This window comes from Notamacropus eugenii, chromosome 5 (genome assembly GCF_028372415.1).
Source record: "Notamacropus eugenii isolate mMacEug1 chromosome 5, mMacEug1.pri_v2, whole genome shotgun sequence".
NCBI lineage: Eukaryota > Metazoa > Chordata > Mammalia > Diprotodontia > Macropodidae > Notamacropus > Notamacropus eugenii.
In genome coordinates this window covers 51,519,259-51,540,302 of record NC_092876.1, presented here as the reverse complement: position 1 = coordinate 51,540,302, position 21,044 = coordinate 51,519,259, and positions in this window count along the sequence as shown.

Below are 21,044 nucleotides of genomic sequence, written 5' to 3'. Positions count from 1 at the left end.
TAAATTAGATTTAAGTGCAGCAGAGCTGTGCAAAGTCATCAGCCTCACTCTCTCATCCAGAGTCAGAGACCTTGGTCTTTTAAAGCGAAGGTCTTTTCCAGGTCTCAGTTTGTCTGAGTCAACACCCATTCAGTAATTTAAGGCTAGGTAAGAATTAAGGCAAACGATGGCCTGACTTGCCTTCACGAAACAATTGATTTGGGAGGAGAAGATCCTCAGAGTTTCTAGCTGAAACATAAACAATTTCTATTTATACTCAGTCTGAGCCATCAAAACCCAAACAGTGAGCAAGTGAGGTTTGATACATAGAGAAGTAGAGCTGTTCTGGAATTACAAAAATTCCCAAATGGAGATGGAATTCTGCCATTTTGAACCATGTCACACACATGGCCAAAGATTAAAAAATTTATCCAGTATTTCAGTGGCCTGGGAACTTGATATAAGCAAAGCTAGACTTGGAAAAATGAATGCTTATCGAAAGTACACATAGCACCTTGTGTGATCTGTGGTTTCATGAAGAAGAATTAAAGAATATATGTCAATATTTGATGAACTCAATTCAAAATCAAGTAAAATAAGTGATTAAGGCAAAATGAGAATGTATTTCATATTAAAAGTCTTATTAAACGTAAAAAGCTGTAAAATCTATTGCATAAGTCAATAAATGTATTTTATTTTGACACATAGAACCCACACACTCCTGCATAATGTGTCTAGTCCTGTGCAAGGCAGAAGAGTATGAAGAACTTTTTCCGTTAAGGAGTTTAACCTCAGCTTTTGGGTTGAGATGAAAGAATAGACCCTTTTCCCCCATCCTCATTACCTCTTAAGCCTCTCCAACCTCTCCAAAATGTATGCAAAAGATAAAGCAATTGAGGTTGTCTCCCAAGTCCAAGACACCAAGAAACTGAATGAGGTAACAACTCAGTGAATAGTAGACAAAAGCTAATTCCTCATCCCTGATAAATTTATTTAACTCCCATTCTCCCACTGGCCACCACGCTCTGGCAAGGTAGCACAAGTTGGCCCACAGGCTTCCAACAAAACTCCGTTCTATGCCTTACCTCCCTGTGATGTGGAAAATCAAAAGTCAGAAATTGACTTTGGCTGGGATGGCAGCCTATCACTCAATGCTCATTCAGAAAACTAAGGAAAAGAGGGACCTGGGGCAAATCTGGAGACCCAGTCACAAGGACTGAAAAAGGGGCAGACTGGTCTCCAGAGGTGTCTGGTTCTATCCCTCTAAAGGTCACTTGGAGGCCAGCAAAGCATGAATTAGCCAATATGAAAGAAAGCAGAGACAGCTTGAAGATCCAGATCCCAGGGAAGACACCATCAAAGAAGGAGTCAGAAAGTGAACAGTAATGGGATATAAGAGAAAAGGATTTGAATTACCAAAGATCTCAGAAGGTAGGAAATTCAATGAAGGATCTTGAGCATATGCAGATAAATTAATAAGAAAAATATTAATAAGAGAAGAGAATATGGCCCCTATATCATTTAAATGAGTCCGGACATCTATTAATAAATATTTCAGAACAAAGAAAAATAAATCAATAAATAATAATAATAAATAATAATAAATCAATATCTGATGATGCAGAGGATGCTATGGATTCCCAAGAAAACTTGGAGCCTCAATAGGGTATTCCCAAATAATTTCAGAGAAAATGAGAATTATGAAAGCAGAATTTATGGCCTGCTCATCAGAATAATTGGCAGAATAGAAAAATTTGAATGCCAAACCTCACCAAAGAGGAAGCAACTGATTGGCAATTCAAATACACAGAAGTAAAGAACTCTGGAAAGAAAGGAGACAAAAAGCGAGAATGTTAAAAGAAAGTGATGTCTATACAAGCAAAATACATTGATTTCAAGGATAGAATACATGCATACAACATCAAAATTATAGGTTTCCCAAAAGAATACGAGTAGAAAAAAACTGAACATAATAATTCAAGAAATAATACAAGAAAATTGGCCAGAGCTTTTGAATTAAAAAAAAAAAAGCGTCAAGTGAAAGAATCCACAGATCACCTCCAGGAAAAAAAAAACCAGAACACCTATGCTACAAACTCCATGACACATGATAGCAAAAGTTTAGCAATTCCAATAACAAAAAAAATCTACAAACGACCAGGAGAAATATCTTCAAATATGACTGAAAGGAAATTCAAATAATATAAGACTATTCTGTATCCCCTAGAAACCACAAAACAGAATGGAATAATGTATTCCAAAGAGCAAAAAGGATGCTCTTTAAGATACATAGTGACACACTCTGCAAACTTTAGCCTAACATTAATGAAAAAAAATGGAAATATAATTTTAAAAGAGGTACTTGAACCATTCCTACAAAACAAACAAAAACAAACCTAAAGAGATGATTTACTTTGCAAACACCCAATTCAGACAACAGAAATACAAGAAAAGTAAACAAATGCAGCACCTAGAAAAAGGAAAGAGATTGGCATTTATATCGTATCTACTGTGTGCCAGACAGTGAACTAAGTGATTTTTATAAATGTTATCTCATTTTATGCTGGTAAGTAGGTCCTATTAACCACATTTTGCAATTGAGAAAACTGAGGCAGAGGTTAAGTTACTTATCAGTAAGAGGCTGAGGCTAAATTTAAACTCAGATCTTCCTGACTCTAAGGCCAGCTCTGTATCCACTGTACCTCTACCTCTAAAGAAGGCATAAGAAAGGGAAGGAAATAAGCATTTATATAATACCTACTGTGTGTCAGGCATGGCATAAAGCACTTTTATCAATATTATGTCACTTGATCCCAGTGAGATAGGGGTGATTACCTCAAGGGAAAAAAGGGAAAAACCACAGAATTTGAGAGTTGAAAGGGACTTCATCCATTAGTCCAATCCATACATGGAAGGGATCCCCACTATAACATACCTGACTCTCCAAGGAGAGAGGACCCATCACCTCCGGAAGCCTTTCACTACTTGGGGACTGCTCTAATTATTTAAATGTTTTTTCCTTCCCTCAAGTCAAAACTGTCCTCTGTACAACTTTTATTTCTGCGAGCTTTGTTCTGTAGGGCCAAATCTAGTCCCTCCTTCATAGAACAGCCCTTCAAATACTTTTGAGATCACTATCATGTACTCACTAAGTCTTCTCATCTCAGACTAAATAGATCTAGTTCCTTCAGCTGAGCCTGTGTTTTCTTCTAGCTTACCATGGTGTCCAGAACTGAAAACAATACCTCAGATAATGTCCCAGAGAGATTACACAGCTGTTAAACATCAGCAGCATTATCTGAACCTATATCTTGAAGCCTGTACCACACAGCCTCAAGGAGATAACATTTTATCAGGGATAGGTGCCAAAGTGTAATGCCAAGTAGAGCCCAGAATTGAATAGAAGGAAGAGATGAGGTTGCCATGCAATTAGGAAAAAGTATTTTCTATGAGTCCAAGTCCCTCTCTTACTCCCAAATTCATCTTCTTAAGACTAAGATTTTCCAGGTGATTCTGAAATGGGATTATATAAGTTGAAGGTGAGGACAGAGTGCATCCCAGGAATAGTGGTCAGCCAATTCAAAGGCACAGAAGAGGGAGATGGAACATCACATGTGAGGAATAAGAAGATATCAGAATACAAGAAGATAGATGCGTAATGAGCCTAGAAAAGTCAGTTGGGATAGGTCATGAAGGGCTATAAATGTCAAACAAAAGAGTTTGTAGTTGATCTGAGAGGCAAAGGCACAAGGGTGAGAGAGGAGGGAACCGAAGATGACCTGACCATCTCATCCAAGACTGCAGAAAGAGACAGAGCTCAATCTGTAAAAAGTCCCAAATCAGAACCTAACACTGCAGATGTGACTAACTAGAAACCACCATGAAGAAATATTAGGAGTCAAGAGACTTCAAAGTGGTATTCCCAAAGGAAGAGAATGACTCACAACAACCACAAATAGGACTTCAAACAAAAAAATAGCAAGATATTAAGTAAGGGATAAAAAATGGACTTATAAGTGAAATCAGAGTCCTGGCAGAAAGAACTGGAATGAAAACAAATAACTTAGAACAGAAGGTGAAAATCTTACCTAAATAACACACTACCTGAAAATGAGAATGGAGCAAACAGAACTCACTGACTCCATGAAGCTAAAAGAAACAGTAGAACAAAGTGAAAAGACTAGAAAAATAGAAGAAAACATTAGGAAAGTACTATCGATAACGACTAACCTGGAAAATGAGTCAAAGAGAGATGGCTTAAGAACTATTAAACTCCATGAAAACTATGACCAAACAAAAAAATCCAGATAATATATTTCAAGATATCATAAATTAAAATTGCCTAGATCTCGTAGAACCAGAAGGTAATGTGAAAATATAAAGAATCCATGTCACCTCCTGGAAGAAGACCCAAAATAAAAACTCCCCTGAATATCATGGTCAAAATCCAGAGTGTCCAAAACAAAGAAAAAATCCTTCAAGAAGCCAGAAGGAATGTAGGGTTTAAATACAAAGAAACCAGTCAGAATCACACAAGACTTGGCAGATATTACTTTCCTTTTTAAAAGTTTTATTTTTTTATTACATGTTTTAGTTCCGAGCTTTTTCCTTCTCTCCCCCTCAACCCTACATTAGAGAAGGCCAGCATTTGATTTAGATATATATGTAGAATCATCCAATACACACTTCTATATATCAGTTCTTTTTCTAGAAGTGAATAACATTTTCCTTCATATGTCCTTCATAGCTGATTTGAATGATCATATTACTCACAACAGCTTAGTCATTCACAATTATTCTTCAAACAACATTGCTGCTACTGTATACAACATTCTCCCGGTTCTGTTCATTTCACTGTGCATTATTTCATGCAAGTCTTTCCATGTTTTTCTAAAACCAACCTGCTCATTTCTTACAGCACAGTAGTATTTCATCACAATCATATACCACAACTTGTTCAGCCATTCCCCAATTGATGGGTATTTCCTCACTTTCCAGCTCTTTGCCACCACAAAGAGAGCTACTATAAATATTTTAGAACACATAGGTTCTTTTTCTTACTCCTTGATCGCCTTGGGAAACAGACTTAATAACTGCATCTCTGTGTCAGAGGACATGGACAGTTATATAGCCCTTTGGGCATAACTTCAAGTTGCCCTCCAAAATGGTTGGATCATTTCACAGGTCTACCAACAGTATATTAGTGCCCCAATTTTTCCACATCCCCTGTAGCATTTGTCATCTTCCTTTTCTGTCATAGTGGTATAGGTGTGAGATGGTACTTCAGAGTTGTTTTAATTTGCATTTCTCTAATCGATAATGACTTAGAGCATTTTTGTATGACCATAGATGGTATAGTCTTCCAAAAACTGACTTTATATCCTTTGATCATTCATCAGTTGGGGAATAGCTACAATTTTCAAGGAGAGAAAATCTTGGAATACAAAATGTCAAAATATTAACAACCAATCATAACTTGTCCTGAGAAACTGAATATAATCCTATAGGGGAGAAAATGTTTCTTTAATGGAATAAAGGATTTTTAAGGATTCCTAATGAAAATGAGAATGCACTTTAAAATGCAAACACAGAAATCAACAGAAATCAAGAAAATTGAATACATTTAAGCAACCCTTACAACCTAACAGGAGAAGACAAGTGACCCCTGAGAACTCTAATGTCAAAGGTCACAAAACAAATTAAGCACTATTAGCAGAGTACCTGGGATGGTTTTGTTTATGTTAAAAACACAAAAAAGCATAGGAATCGATGGACCTTTCTTCAATATGGCAAATAGTATTTATCTAAAATCAAGAGCCAATATTTTATGTAAAGGAGAAATGAAAGAGAGTTTTCCAATAAGATAAAAAATAAAGCTAAGATGTCTATTATTATTTGATATAGATTTAGAAATCCTAGTTGTAGAGATAGAACAAGAAACTTAAGTTAAAGGAGTAACCACAGACAAAGAGGAATCAAAATTATAAGTTTTTTGCAGATGAATGATGATCTACTTAAAGAAACCTAGAGATTTTACTAAAAATTAATTGAAGCCTTTCTATGTTTTGCCAAGAAGACACAACATGCAAAGATATGTATAAATGTATAAAATTTTGGGAGTTCACCTACATGTATAGAAATTGTATAATTTTTATATAATGTTTTGTATAATCAAAACATTCTTTTTAAAAATAAAAGAGACCTCAATAATTAAAGATATACCAATTGCATATGGTTAGGGGCTAAGCCATGCTAACAGAATACTATTATGTGGCAATAACAGTTATATTAATTTACTTATTCAGAGTCATGCCATTCAAACTACCAAAGAGTTACATTACAAAACTAGAAAAAATAACACAATTCATTTGGAGGAACAAATCATCAAGATCGAAAGAAATAATGAAAAAAATGGCAAGAAAGGGGGCCTGTCAGTATCAGGTCTTAAATTGCATTACAGAGCAATAATCATCAAAATTATTGGGCACTTGTTAAATACAAAAGTTAATGAATTAAAAAATTAAGTGCACATCATATGGAAGCAAACAAACACAGTAGAAGAGGGTAGTAGATTAGAGATGCAGATTAAGCCACACATTTTCAGCCATGGCCAATTTGTGCTTCTGTTTACTTAATTATGATCATTTGTTTCAAGGAAATTTTTTAAATTAATTTTTTCTCAATTATTAAGCATTCCCCACCTCCCCTTTCCCCTATTGGGGGAAAAACTAGAAAAGTAAAATCCTTGTAACAAATACATATAGTCAAAAAAAGAAAATTCCCTTATTGTCCAAAATATGTCTCATTCTGCATGCTTCTCAGAATGATTGCATCATTGTACCTATTTTCCTACAGGCCCTGAACATTTTTCATTTTTCATTTTTCTTATTCATCAACTTTGCCAGTCTGATGGATATAAGGTAGAACTTTGGAGTTGTTATAATTCGTATTTCCCTAATTATTAGTGATTTTTGGTGTGCTTTTTTATATTACTATAGATATCTTTAATTGTACAGGAGTTGGGTTTTCTTTTAAGTAGTGGAGATTTGGTGGGAAGAGGGAAGGATGGTGGAAAAGAAGAAGAAGAAGAAGAAGAAGAAGAAGAAGAAGAAGAAGGAGAAGAAAGTTCTGTTGAAGCATTTTTTAATAAAATGAACAGCAGCGAACCTAAAGAAGCTCAGAGAGAGCCAGATAAGCGGGACAGCTTTGAATTTAATGTGTTAAATTTATTATTTACTTTCTAAAAATACAACCTGGATGCCACAGAGATTTGAGGTTTCATAAGGTCCTCTTTTTCTATTTCTCTTTGTATATGGAAGGGCTCATGCTTGTTCGTGTGGGTCAAGTTTAAATTTTTCTTAAAAATGAAATTGAACCCTGGTTTCTATACAATTAATACAGAGTTTGGTGGGAGTGACAAGCAGGATTTAAGGATTAAGGATTAAGATATCCAGTTTCTTATTGGTAGGGGGAGCAGCAGACACTCAGGGGAGAGGGAGAGGGGTATTCTTGTAGTAGGATAATGGTGGGGAGGGGAGCAGTCTTGTGAAATGATCAAAATGAGGTGACTCCCATGAAGCTGAAACTTAACTTCAACCTCAAAATGGTGGACAAAGGCAAAACAAAGTCACTAATGATATTTTTGATGTAACATTCCTCTCTTTGATCCTGGGGTCCTCAGTCTTCAGGATTACTTATTTAAACACTTTATCTATTAGGGATTTCTGGACAGAATGACAGTCTACCTTAAAGGGAATCAGAAGGGTGGAGTGAGAGGCACAAGGAGTACAAAGAGAGTTATAATCTCCTAAAGAGACAAACCTTGTTAAATAGACTCTATAATCAAAATAAATCAGGCTACAAATCAAACCACTCAGAGACTCACCATGGATCGGTTTAAGAGGGGAAATTTATATGTCACCAAGGGAACTAAGAAAACTCAGCAAACGTAAATTCAATGAAACAAAAAGTCAAAGTAATACAATACAGTTATTCCTTCCATATGTAGTTCTGCCCCTTCCTCCCAATCCTCCCTGTGATCTAGAAAATCCACGTAAAATTTTTTAGCTCTCCCTTCATACCAGAGAAAAAGTCTGAATTTTTTTCTTTATCTGTTATGGTGATGCTTGTAGCACCATATTGTAAACTCTGGGTTAAGTTTTTTTATCATAGTCTACATTATATAATACTATACATATATTTTGTACATTTCTGAGTCTCTAAACTTTTTTCTGTGTTGTCTACTGGCCTTCATGTGTCATTTGTGGCTTCCTCAAAACTCCCAAAAAATTCTCGCTGAATTTCTTATACCAATCCACAATATATCAGACCTCAATGGGAAAAATTGTGATGTGGAAGGGATAACTGTAATAATCACCAACATTAAATAACATCAAGTGTCCTTATAACCTAGTAACCTACTCCCAATGTCCATTTAATCAGAACTTTTTATCTTGAGTCCCAGATGCCCCAGGTACGGACCCTGGAAACATTTTTCTTTGGACATTCTGGAACAGGTCTCATTCTCAGAACAAGTCTGAAAGGAGTTCCTCCTAGTAGATCTGCTTTTCTGGTTCCAAGTCACAGAGATTTCTACATAATTCTGGTAGCATCTGCCAGTAACAAGACTCACAATTTAGTAAGACCTTTTAAATTTGTTTTTTCAGTAATTAGTTCATGTGGTAAAAACCAGTTCAAGTTTTATACTTCTGAACCTATTAACAACAAGATTATCAGAAGACTATCAAATTAGGAAGTCATAATTCACCTGAAACTTCAAAGACTTTCAGTTTTTACATACCACTTGCTGTTTCTATCTATGTCTAAACCCTGTACCTGATGTGGATGCTACCATCAACAGGTTGAAGGAAGAATCTTTAAAAAAAAATCGTGAGAGTCTGACTTGGAAAATTAGTCCTGTCATAAAATTATCAGACTAAGATTTAAAAAAAGGAAAATAATTTCACCTTTTTTACAATTAACAATGCAATTTTATATGTAAAATTCTAAATCCAGTTTTGGGAGCCTGTTACTAAAACATACTCAAGGCTTGCATTATCACATTAGAAACATTTCAAAACCAAATACACACACATACACATAGACACACATACAATACGTGTATATATGTATGAATACCTATATGTATATTTATACACATATATTTACATATACATATATATATATTGGGGGGTTAATACCTCCTAGTTTTTAGAGAAAAGAGTCTGATCCTATTGCTCCCTCAAGATTTACTACTCCATTTAATTAGAAAACTTTTACATCTTTGTCTTATTCTGCCCCTTGAAGATATTATCACCATATCACTCTGAAAGAATGAGATACTTCAAGGACCTAATCTTTATACATAAATTTATATTAGCAAGTGGATAACAAGTCCAAAATCTCATTTACTTAATTGTTTAGGATATGGAATCAATCATTCATTTGATTCATTCATCAGTAACAACAGAAAGATCTTTCATATTTATATACTATTAAAACAACTCAAAAGTTTAATATTAATCTATTAATTAATAGATTAAGTATTGCAGCAATGAAAATTTCCACTGTTCACCTGTCCTGATTACAGAAATTTGCTATGAAGGTAAAAGGAAGGCCATGATGATGGGCAATATCAAGATTGTCTCCTTAATGTCACAGAACGACCTGACATAAGACATAATAGTAGGGAAACTCCCTGAGCTTTGCCTGATTCCAAGCAAGAGTCATAGTCAAGAGTCAATCATGAAGCAAATTTCCACATTTATCCACAAGAGATCAAAAGCCAGATTCAGAATTAACTAGGTGGGAGAATTTCCTGTTCAGAAAGGAAATAACACAATGGAGAAACTGAGTCAAAAGGATCCTAACTTAGCCTATGCTAAGGTCTTATACCAGACACAAACATCCACCTGTAGCAGTTCTCAGACTACATTCCCTTTGGATAGCATATGGAAGTCCCCTTGGATGGTGGATTATTGGCCTTATGTCAATTCAGACAATAATACTTGAAATCAAAACCTAGAATAATAACAAATTACAGTCCATAAGATTTTACCTCAAGTAACGAAATTTCACTAATGACAGATTAGAGCTAGGTTATTATTATTCTTTTAATGTCACAACAACAGTTAACAATGAGCAAAAAAAAAAAAAGGACATATCATTTATCCTTCATTTATAAATTAAGAATAACCACATTCTGGTGTTTTTATACATACAGTGAATTTCTGATAGTTGACTCAAAACCCCCAGGAAATTCTGACTATAGTAAGCCTCCAATCTGTGTTGTCTATTCACTTGTAAGGCAAGATTGAAATCTCTGAATCTAAGGTCTATTGTGACTAAGCTGACTCAGAGATATAACTTCATTACAGACTATTTATTAACTGGTACAATTTCATAATATTCATAAGTGATAGCCAAATAATCTATCAGATAAAACTAACTCTTCACTATAAGTAAACTTGTAAATTTCCCCCTTTTGGCTAGGAGAGGTCTTAGTTTCTCAAACTTCAATGCGTGAGAATTTTATTACACGCTTTCTACAGGATTGATAAGATCTTATAACCCTGCCCCACTAGAAAGTTCCAAGGAACCTCACTGATAAGGTAATTTAAGGGTCTGTGTTACTTTTCTTCTCAATGAAAATTTGTTATTATCCACTTTAAAGAAAAAAATATTCCATTAATATTTAAAAGTTTTTAAAACTTTTTACCATGTTGTTTCAGCAGCTCAGTTCACAATCTAACAGCATCCAAATGAAAAGAGAAGTTACTTTCTAAGGGTTTCTGATACAACGGTTTCCCAACTTTCACAATATAAAAAAATTTTAGAAACATAATAACAACATACATAATATCACGTATTAAAACTTGAGACAAAATTTATTATCAGTCAGGCAACATCAGTTCAGTAGAATGGATTTTTAAATCATCCTACACAGAAATTTAGTCATTTTATCACTTTGGACTTTTTGTATTGATTGCATCCAAGACCAATTTGTCAAGTTCCAGGCACTTACGATAGTGATGTGATCCTCACAACAACCATGACAGGTGGATCCTATGTTTTATTTGTCCCTTCTACAGACTAAGAAACTGAGGTGAACAGAGACAAAGTAATTTGCTTAAGGTCATATAGCTAATAAATTTCTGAGATCGTATTTTTTAAAAAATAATATTTTATCCCCCCTCCCAATTACATGTAAAAACTAATTTTAACATTCAGTGGGGTTCTGTTGTTTTGAAGTTTTGAGTTTCAAATTCTATCACTCCCCCCACCCCTCATCCCCACTCCTTGAGTTGGTAAACAATCTGATAAAGTTTATACATGTACAATCATGTAAAACATTTCTATGTTAATCATTTTGTACAAGAAGACTTGAAAAGAGAGAAAGAAAGGGAGGGAGGAGGGAGGGAGGGGAAGGAAGGAAGGAAGGAAGGAAGGAAGGAAGGAAGGAAGGAAGGAAGGAAGGAAGGAAGGAAGGAAGGAAGGAAGGAGACAACATTAGTTCTTTTCTTGGAGGCAGAGAGTATTTTTCATCATGAGTCCTTTGAGATTGTCTTGGATCATTGTATTCCTGAGAATAGCCGAGTCATTCACAATTCTTCATTGTACAATGTTGCTGTAACCACGTGCAATGTTCTCCTCATTCTGTTCACTTTACTTTGCATCAATTCTCATAAATCTATTCAGGCTTGTGAAATCATTCTGGTCATCATTTCTTATAGCACAATAATATTCCTTTATAACCATGTACCACAACTTGTTCAACCATTCCCCAGCTGATGGACATCCTCTCAATTTCCAATTCTTACCTATCACAAAAGGAACTTCTATAAATCTTTTGTATAAACATGTCCTTTTAAGGGAAAAAAAAGGGAAAAAAGAAGTTTACATGATAACTTTATTATATATTTTAAAGGAATAGCAAGTTGTACATAATAGGTTTGCAGTTTCATTTACAATCATCTCTTTTATTATATAATGCTTTGGGGGGAAACCCAAAAAAAACCCCAATAGTTCCTTTTTCCTTTTTAAAAAATCTCTTTGGGATATAGATCTAGCTGTGGTATTACTGGGTCAGAGGTTATGCTTTTTTTATAGCACTTTAAGCATAATTCCAAATTGCTCTCCAGAATGCTTGGATCAGTTCACAACTCCACCAACAATGCTTTGATGTCTCAGTTTTCCTACATCCCCTCCAACTTTATCATTTTCCCTTTTTGTCATATTAGCCAATCTGATAGATGTGAGGTGGTACCTCAGAGCTGCAATTTATATTTCTCTACTCAATAATGATTTAGAGCATTTTTTCATATGATAACAGATAGCTTCAATTTCTTTGTGAGATCAGATTTTTAACTCAGGTCTTCCTGATCCAGGCATTTTTCCAGCACTACTACCTTAAAATGGCAAATGCATTTTGTATTAAGTTCTGATTTACCACAATTATCCTACAGGAGAACCCATCTCAGTATAAATGACATCATATGGTGATTTAGTTTCAAGACAGATTTTGACCAAATCAAACCCGGATTTTCAATCATAAAGAATAACCACATGAAGTTTTTCATGTACTTCTTATTTCAAAGAGATCAAAACCTCCCTCAAATTTCTCTTTCCAAAACTCCAAAACCTTTTACTTTCAAACCCTCCATTCACACTGTGTCAGTGCAAATAGACTCCAACTTTCTTTAACTTTTTATTCATTCTCCTTTCATCCCTACTTGTTTAAACTTTTTTCCTAAAAAGTACAATGGATACAGCTCTGGGACTGGAGCCAGAAAAACCTGAGTTCAAATCTAGCCTCAGACATTTACTTACTGTGTGACCCTGGGCAAGTGCCTTATCCCTGCTTGCCTCAGTTTCCTTACCTATAAAACGACCTAGAGAAGGAAACGACAAACCATTTCAGTATATTTGCCAAGAAAACCCCAAATGGGGTCATGAAAAGTCAGACATAACTAAACAACAACCAGTGAACTTTAAAGCCTTTCAAAACGATATTTCTTGTTTCCTTTTCATATTCAGATCCAATGTTTCTTACTTTCTTCTACTTGCTTAATTCTCTTAGTCTTCATTTCCCAATCATATCCCAGGTTGTCTATAGAACTAATCTTCCTCCACTGTTTTATCCTTAAAGCAAATTCCACAGAATGTCAGGAATCCCAGGAGGGAGCATGGGGTTTGATCCTTTGGTTTCTGAGGAGTGATTCAAGAGGAGAGGAAGGAGAGGCACAGAGTGGTCAAAGACTTCCAGACTAAGGGATCCACTTGAGAAGCACTTAAGAATAGTGGCTCGAAGCTTGTATAGCACATCTCTACCCAGGAAGAGGGGATCAGAAGGAAAGAATGTTTCAAGGGCAGGGGTCCCACAATAACACACTAAGGGTATAATCTGGGAAATTTTGAGGGCTCCACAATTGCCCCAACCATATCCAAGGTGCTCTGAATTTTAACATGTTTGTATGGTGGATGAGTCAGGACAGAGGTGGAGGGGCCCGTATCAACCAAGCAATCATGATATTGTTCTTCTACCACAATGACTGTGTGAGGTTCAGGCATTTGGGACATATACAAAGAACAGAATGATCAGGATGGTTGGTCAGGCCCAAAGGACCCATCTCCCATTACCACTCATCCTTTTCTCCCTCATACCCTGATGCTGATTGAAACTATGCAGTCTTTTGCTTTAAATTCCATTTCTTTTTCCTACAAGTTCAAGCACTGTGTCCTTTCTTTCTACAGTAAAAAGCATTCCCCTGCTTCCCTTCCTGATTCCTGAGTGTCCTTGGGAATGACAGGCACCTGTACAGTGCTTTTGGGTTTGTTAGCTTTTCCACACCCCTCATAAACATCTTTAATTCACAGAGTCTGATTTGGACCACTCTCTCCCAAAGGGTTTGGAATAAGTCATTCTTTCTGAAGAAGAAAGACACAGAAGTTGTGTCAGAAGCCAGAGGTGTGTTAGTAATGGGATGGAGTATGAGAGAGACAGTGAAGTTCCAGGAACAGGGTCTGCAGGCAAGAGAGAGATGGGCAGATAGGCTGGTCAGAGAGAATAATCTAGCAAAAGCAGTATTCCATTTGCCTATGCACAGAATTCTTTTTTTTTTTAAATTTTATTTATTTATTTATTTTACTTTTAACATTCATTTTCACAAAATTTGGGGTTCCAAATTTTCTCCCCTTTTGTCCCCTCCCCCCACCCCAAAACACCGAGCATTCTAATTGCCCCTGTCACCAATCTGCTCTCTCTTCTATCATCCCTCTCTGCCCTTGTCTCCATCTTCTCTATGCACAGAATTCTTAAGAAAAAGCCTTAATGTTCTAATTTACAATAATAAAAGGTCCCCTCTTCAGGTCAAATCATGGACTCATCTGGATGTTCATATATTTTAGACCAATCTTTACATAATTTGAGAGCTCTGTTTTTAGACAATCCCTTATGAATGGAAGCTTCTACTGTCTTCAGGCCACTAAGAACTTCCCTAAGCGGGTGTCCATCAGCTCCCTAGAGTCACCTCCCATGATACCCTCATCGGGGATCATTTGTCACATCTGGATGTGGATGGAAAGGGTGACGTGGAGGTCCAAGAACTGGTTTTCCTTCCTTCACAGGGAAATTCCTTTGGTAGAAAATCTCACTTGAGCACTCTTGGAGGTTTTCTGCAGGGAAAGGTTGGCTGTCCCATGGTTATTCACATCATCCCCTCCTGACTACAAGTTTGCCAATACTGTTACAATGAAATAAAGAAACCAGACATCATTCAGACAAGTGATTTATTTTGCAAAGCATGCAGTTATAAAAACAAACTGGGCCCAAGGCTCTCAATAGCACAAGAAGTCTCAAGCCCTGGTTTCTATACAGTTAATATACAATTTGGAGGGCATGAGAAACAGGATATAAGGATTAAGCCATCTGGTTTCTTATTGGTACGGAGGATCAGGAAACACTCAGGTGAGAGTGAGAGAGATGTGATAGTTGGGTGATAATGAGGAGGTGAGGATAGTCTTACAAAAATCACCAAAATGAGGTGACACACATGGAATTGAAACTTAACTTCACAAAAGGGTGGATAAAGGCAAAATGGATTCACTGATGTTATTTTTAGTGTAACATTCTCTACTGATATTTCTAAGCATAGGTATGACCAAGTGAGGACTTCAGATTCCTATGCAAGATACTCCATTGACTCCCTCAAATGCAGGCTCCTATGTTTGATATTTAAAGTTCTTCACAGCCTGGCAGCAACCTACACTTTAGGATATTATATACAATTTCCCTTTATTCTCTCAAGATGACAGCAGCGTACTCCCCTCTGAATAATGAGTTGGCCCTCTTCATTGGCAGCAGCACTTCTGGTCTGTGGTCGAAACTTTTGGCTGTGCGATGGACACCTTCTCTGGCTCTCTGTCATACTCTGGCCTACCTCTCAAAGGCAAGATGCCCAGATCTATAGTCCTAAGAGAAACCCTTCATGATGCTAACCCATCTACTACACTTCTGCTGCATGTTCTCAAGTTTGGATACAGCTTGGGAGAGTTAATAGCTGACATGTCATGGACTGACTTAATGGTATCTTTTTGAGAATTTGGGTCTTTGCTTGCTTTTGTTATTTACTCCTTTATATTCCTGAATTGAGAGAATCTTTCATGCCCAGGCTTCCTCAATCCAAAAGTGTTATAGATATGGAAGTCTATGACTTACCTGGAAGGTCAACTGTGAACTGACTAATCTGTATCCCACCCTATTGTTTTTTTTCTTTTCACCTTCCTAACCAATTGTAATCATCAAAGATGCTCAAGAAACTTGGAAACTGAGACCCCATGAACCCAACAACTGAAATGATGGAAAGTCCAAAGTATGACATCTAAAAGCAGGGATGTAGAACATAACTCCCCAAATCAGATATCCTGGGTTACCATCACCTAGAAGACAGACTATAATGTGTGAAGCCTGTCTTCCACAGTCAGAATATTGTTGTAGAGTTAGAAAATTTCATTAGAAGCCAAGGAGGAATGTCAGAAGCAGTTATGTTTCAGCAACCTTTCCTATTGTGTTGAGTCATGGCCTGATCCATCTCCCAGTAAATTTCTTGAATACATAAGTTAAGTGCTAGGCTTTTCTTTCTCTTCCCTTGAACTTCCCTTTGACTCAGGAGCTACTAGGTGATGCAGTGAAGAGACCACCAGATCTGGAATCAGAAAGACCTGAGTTCAAATCCGACCTCAGATATTTCCTAGCTGTGTAAACCTAGGCAAGTCATATAACCTTGTTGCTTCAATTTCCCCATCTGTAAGATGAAATGGAAAAGAAAATGGCAAACCACTCCAGTGCATTTGCCAAGAAAACCCCAACTGGGGTCACAAAGAGTTGGACATGACTGAAACAACTAAGGAACAGTGGTGACTCTACTTTATCACATAACCATCCATTTAGAAAGCATTTGTAACTCAATGACAGCAGAACAGGTGGGACAGATTGATCCCTTCTCTAGCCTCTAAAAATCCAACTGTGAAGCAGAGAAGATATCTACTGGCTTACACTCTCTCTGGGGGCCTGCTAGATTTTAAAAAGTCAGATTCCTGAAAGATCTTGACAGTCTAGAGCATTGCATTGAATCTAATTAAGATGGTATCAGATAAGGAAAATACAAAATCTTATACTTGGGTTCAAAAACTCCACTTCACAAGTACAGGCTGGGGTAAGCATGGTTAGATAGACATCTGTATGAAAAAGATCTGGGGATTATAGCTTAATATAAGTAAGCAGTGTTATTTGACTGCCAAAAAATGTTAGTGTGATCTTAGACTATAGTATGAGAGGGCTAGCTTTTCTAAATAAGGGGGTGATCGTCTTGAGGTAGGATACTTCTTCTTTAGGGCCAAGCTTGATCATGAAAATTTCTCAGCATTTGGTTTTTGTTTCATGCTTCTTTCCATTTGCTCCGCTACAGTCATTGTAGATATTGTTTTCCTGGTTCTGTTTGCTTTATTCTGCATCAGTTTATAGAAGTCTTCCCATGCTTCTCTGAATTCATTATAGGGAGTCTACAATCTAAGGGGAGATAACTCATATAGTGAGTGATGGTCAAGGAAGGAAATTTTAGTCCAAAGAATCACAGGGATAGAGAGTAGAGGAATAGGACAGTTGACTGTCATGTCCTTCCCAGTAGCACTAGGGGGTGTTGATTTGGTTTTGTTGTGTTGTTCTTGAGTTAAATCCAACTCTTCATGACCCCTTAGGATTTTCTTGGAAAGGATACTAGAGTATTCCATTTCCTTTTCCAGTGGATTAGCGAACAGAACTTAAGTGATTTGCTCAAGGCTACACAGCTAGCGAGTGACTGAGGCCAGATTTTAACTCAGGTCTTACTCACTCCAGGCCTAGTACTGTATCCCCTAAGCTACTTCCATTGTTTTGGTTACTGTCCAAGAGGTAGAAATCAAAGGGCCAGGAAACAGTGTTATATGAGCCAAGCACATGGCAAGAGATCCAAGTAGACCCTGATTTCCTGACAATGTCTGGATGAAACACAAAGTGGGGGTGTAGTCTGGGGAGATAGCTTTAGTTAGGTGAGTTTGTAGTCTGTCATTCAGTAATGAGGAAAGCTCAGTCCGAGGACAGAATTCCAAAGTTGAGAGAATGAACTTCCCCAAGGAGGGGAAAATGTACTCTCTGTTGAATTCCTACCCTGCCTGTAAAGCCCGACTCAAATGGTACCTCTTCCACGAAGCTTCCCTGATCCCCCCTGGCATCAGCATCCTCTGACATAACACAATATGGTAAGCATCTTTTTTTTCCTGGAACAGGCTACTCAGACTCTGTGCTAAGCACCTACAACACAAATACAAGCAGAAAGATTGTCCCTGTCCTCAGGGAGTTTACATTTTAATGGGGGAAGGCAACCATAAAAAAGAAAATGAAAGGATGTGGTACTCACTGTAGAAAAAGTCAGGAGATTCAGAAGTGCAACCAGGAGAGGAATGAAGACATGGTTGGCCTGGGCATCCTCCTTAAAATGGAGGTTCTGGGAAGAACCAGCCCATCAGAAGAAGTTGGAGGGTACTTACTTCCAGGGTGAAAAGGTTTCTGTACCATGGTGGAGAAAGCGTAGAGAGTCAAGAGTTATGACGCTTCATTTTGTCTCTATACCTTTTGTACTAGTTTTCCCCATTCCTGGAATACTCTACGCCTTCACCTGTGATGTTTAGTAGGTTTCCTTCAAGACCCAGCTAAAGCACCACCTTCTTCATTTCTTTCCTGATCATCCCCTAAACACAGGGGGAGGGGATCTCGTTTATCTTTTTGGGTATCATAGATTCCTCTACAATCTGGTGAAACCTAGAGACCCCTCCTCAGAATAATGTCTTTACAGACATAAAATACATAGGGTTAGGATGGAAACTAAATATATTAAAATACAGTTATCAATTTTTTTTTAAAGTTCACAGATTAGGAAACCCTGAGTTAATACCTTCTTCTCCAGTGTTAGCCAGTATCTCTTTTGCACCAGTTCATGCATATGTTGTCTCACCCATTGGAATATAAGTTTCTTGAGGTCAAGGACAATTTTTAGCTTTTTTTGTATCCTCAGAGTTTAACACAGTACCTGGAATACAGTAAATGTTTAATTTACTTGTGGATGGATGGAAGGTTGAATGGGTAGTTGGGTGCATGGGGTAGATGGAAGGATGGATGGATAGATGGAAGAATGGATGGATTGGTATTGATCTTAACAGGACTTACTCTTATCAATATTTACAAATTCATTGAGAGTTTCTAAAAGAGGAGCTGTTGATACAGAAGAAAAAGAGAAGAAGACTAGGGGCTACTTGCAAACAGGACCAAACAATCTACCTCACTAAAGAAATGTTATGAGGGACTGTAGGTCCTGACTCGATTTGGGAAATTTAGGGACTTCCCCAGCATCTGGTAACCCAAATATCCCCCAAACACCACCCCCCACACACAAGATAAAGGAATTATTTTTTTTTGTCACAAGGCAGGGAGACATCAAAAGAGACGAGGAACATGTCATTTTTTCCTTTCCCCAGGGCCTCATGTTGGCCTCTGACTCCTGTCTATGTCTTTGGGGACTACTTTTAATTATCTCTTGCATGGGGCAGGGAAGGCTGGGGAAAATGGGAGCGTGTCGGGGCACTGGAGGAAGCGTGTCCTCCAGCCTCTGGAGGCCTACACCAGCTGCCAGCTCAGCAGAGACCTGGGGGGACCAAGTTCTGAGCTGCCTTTGCCACGAAAAGGCGGCCAGCTGAAAGTGATACCCAGCTTATTTCACAACCTGCCACATTTTCAAAGCGCCCCTTGGCCAGGCTGACTCAGTTCAGACTAGTGTGGGGAGAGGCCCTGCTGATCTTATCTCCCTTTTTACTGGTGAGGAGAGAAGTTCTGCATGCAGCCATTCTCGTAGGCCATGGTAGGGGCACCTGGGGCAGTTCCTCATGCCTGGAGCTGGACCAGGCCATTCTGTCATGCCCTCTTTCTCTCTGATCTCTAAAATAAACAAAGAGATGGAGAAGAAACCACCTTACAAAGGCTGTATCTGAAAAAGCCCGTACACATCCCCTCCTGGATGCTGGAGTTGCATTGGGTAGGGAAGGCTGTGAACTGGAGGCCACTTATTTTCAGAACCATCACCCCACCCCATGCTCTTCTCCCTTCCAATATAGTGAGAGGACCCTGGATGACCAAGGTTCTGGTCCCACTGGGTGACCTGTGTGACTTGGAGCAAGTGATAGATCTCTCTAAGCCTCCATTTTCTCATCTGTAAAATGGGAGGTTTAAATGAAACCAGGAATTCTTAACGTGGGGACTTTTTTTTTTGATAAGTAGATTCCAACATAATTGATTTCCTTTGTAATCTTCTATATTTTCTTTTTATGTGCTTAAAAACATTCTTCTGAGAAGGGCTCGCTAAATATCACCAGACTGATTGCCAAAGAGGTCCATGACCCAAAGTTGAGAAACCCCTGAACTAAAAAAGTTTTAAAAAGAGACCCCTAGAGCAGGGGTGGGGAACCTGTGGCCTCTAGCTCACATGTGGCCCTCTAGGTCCTCAATTGTGGCCCTTTGGAAAAAAAATTTGTTTTGTGAAGTTTGGATTGACTAAATCATACGGCAATTTTTTCCCAAAGGGCCACACTTGAGGACCTAGAGAGCCACATGTGACCTAGAGGCCACAGGTTCCCCACCCCTGCTCTGTCTCAGATGTCAAAGTGCTTTTCCTAAAGCACAGGTGGGACCATGTCTCCTCTCCACATAACAAACTCCAGTGGTTCCCTATGACCTTTAGAATCAAATATAAAACCCTCTAATTGACACTCAAAGCTTTTCAGAAGCTGGTCCACCACCACTACCTTTCTAGTCTTCTTATACTTTATACCTCCATCAGGAACTCTTCAATCCAGTGACTCTGTCCTCCTCCATCTCTCCCCTCTGACTGTCCTGCATTCCTGAAATGTTCTCCCTCCTCATTTCTGAATTCCCAGCTTCCCTGGCTCCCTTCAAGTCCCAGCTAAGATCCCACCTTCTTCAGCAGAGGTGTGAAATATAGCATGTGGGCCAACTCCCAAGTGCAGCCCAAACCAGATTAAAGTGTAATTGGAAAATATTTAATAAATAAAAATACAATAAAACACAGATAATGTTAATATGTGGTTTTCTAAGCCAATAGGTGACCTTCAGGGATCCAAACGTATGGTTTAGGGTTCAGTTATTATTTGAGTTTGACGCCATTATTCCAAAGGAAGCCTTTCCCCACCCCCTTAATTCTAGTGCCTTTCCTGTATTGATTATTTCCAGTTTTTTCTCTATGTGACTTGTTTCTACATAACTGTTTACATACTGTCTCCCCTATTAGATTGTAAGGTCCTTGGGGACAGGAACTGTCTTTTGTCTTTCTTTGAATCCCCAGCTTATCATAATGTCAGGCACAAAATAGATGTTCAATCAGTCTCATATATGACTTTCCATGACCCCATTTGGGGTTTTCTTAGCAAAGATACTGGAGCGATTTGCTGTTTCCTTTTCCAATTTA